Genomic DNA, 2,086 nt, shown 5'->3' with positions numbered 1-2,086 from the left:
TTCCTTCGGGGGAAATGGCTGCGCTTCCAAATTTAGGGCTGGTCACCAGGCGGTAAAGTCTCCTTTGTCCCCAGTTTCTCTTTCCGCCGTCCTGCACTCTAGGGACTCATAACCTAACTTGAGGTCGCCGAGACTCACTAGAAATGAAGGCAGGCCCTCCCTTGTCTCGTGTCCCCTGTTTGTCTCCCTCACAGTCAACAGTCAGGACGAAGGTTGAGACGCTGGTCACTAACAGACGCCACCTCCATCAGCCGCACCAAGGCAGGTGCCCCGGGAGAAAGTTGCCCAAGATGGCACGTTTAGGCAAGCGTGGTCCCTAAGCGCCATATGGCTCAACAGATTTCATAACTAAGTTAAATGAAAGATTAAATCGTTATGCCTTCAATATAATTGTTGAAAAAATTGTAAGGCTTATTATAGTCCGGGGAGTTTTTTTCATGTGTTTTCACTTTAAATTTAGAACATAACTGAGAAGAGTGGGCCAACCACTTCTTGATGGTAGGTATATAGCAGTGGCGTTTTTTTGGAGATAACAGCCTAAATTGGCGTTCAGAAAAGACTATGGTGAAATGTGATAGGGTTTCTGATGTACTAAAATATCTTGATTATCGCTTAAACCTCAAATAGGCTGTTCCCCAGGTCTGCAGATGGGAAAGGGTGTAAGTAAACTTGGCTTCCCATTTCTGACTGTTGGAGAAATACTCACCAGATGTAACACTGAGAAGCAAGCGCTAGGTCATTTTGAGGAATGAGGAAGGGGAATGAGGCCCTGGGAAGAAGAGCATATGCCTGCTAAGTCACTTCAGTCGTGTATGACTTTTTGCGACCTCTTGGACTGTGGCCCGCCAGGCTCCTCTGTCCATGGGGATTCTCTAGGCAAGAATACGGAAGTGGGTTGCCATTCCCTTCTCCAGGGGATCTTCCCGACACGGGAATAAAACCCATGTCTCTTGTCTCCAGCACTGACAGGCGAGTTCTTTACCAGTAGCGCCATCTGGGAAGAAGTAGATGCTTCAAACACTGTGATTAAACCTGTTTCTTAGAGGCTCTTTTTAAGCTAAAATGTCCTGTCAACCCTAACCCTATTTTTCGGGAAAAGGCAATGGCAACCCACTCCAGTACTCAGACCTGGAAAATCCCATGGGCGGAGGAGCCTGGTAGGCTGCAGTCCATGGGGTCGGGAAGAGTCGGACACCACTGAGCGACTTTACTTTCTTTTCACTTTCATGCATTGGAGAAGACAATGGCAACCCACTCCAGTGTTCTTGCCTGGAGAATCCCAGGGACGGGGGAGCCTGGTGGGCTGTCGTCTATGGGGTCGCACAGAGTCGGACACGACTGAAGCGACTTAGCAGCAGCAACCCTATTTTTAATCAGGACTTGAATGTAGTAAGTACTTTTCTACTTCATAGCAGGGACATTCCTAGATTGTCATTTTTTTAATGTTACAACGTGAAGAAAAAAATTATTTGTTTTGAGTGAATTCTAACAATTTACTTTCTGAATTTTAAAAAAGATACTAGTGTCACTGATAAAAGGGCACATTTCAAATCATCCCCTGCACTTACCTATTTATTTGGCTCCCATACCCCACCTCTTACTACTCCAGTCTGTGGTCATATGGCAGCCAAGAAACAGATTTTGTATCTTTTCCTTATTCATTATTGCAAAATGGGTGCTCTTTGGGCTGCTTGTAATTTCTACTGTATTATGAAATAATTTACACCTTTTTCTTCTTCCAGAATTCTAGAATGGACCATCCTATGATGTTTTGTTTGACTTTTTTTTTCCTAAATTGAAGCTGAAATTTCTTTTTATTCTAGAGCAGGTACAACTATTCCAGGCCAATAATGAAAGTCAAAAATGTCTAGATGCTATATTGAAGGACTTTTCCTTGTTCAAAATTCAATAGTACTCTTAAAAATGAAAATAAGCCTATAACTTTTACAAACAGGCAGCTGTGAATCATGTTTCTGTACCTAAGAGCTCAAGTTAATTTGGGAGGAATTATTTTTTCATAAATGGTAAAGAATTAAACCTTAATTGAGTTCATGGGATGTTTGATTCCATAATCCCTGTCTGGTAG

General features: G+C 43.0%; 1 protein-coding gene across 1 annotated transcript in view; it reads left to right on the top strand.

The window, feature by feature from the left end:
* The window catches only part of SRD5A3 (steroid 5 alpha-reductase 3), a 20,418-nt gene that overhangs the window by 4,544 nt on the left and 13,788 nt on the right, over positions 1-2,086 (top strand). The gene's annotated exons all lie outside the window — the stretch shown is intronic.

Source organism: Bison bison, unplaced genomic scaffold (assembly GCF_000754665.1).
Source record: "Bison bison bison isolate TAMUID 2011002044 unplaced genomic scaffold, Bison_UMD1.0 scf7180017864458, whole genome shotgun sequence".
NCBI lineage: Eukaryota > Metazoa > Chordata > Mammalia > Artiodactyla > Bovidae > Bison > Bison bison.
This window is presented reverse-complemented; position numbering and strand designations above follow the sequence as displayed.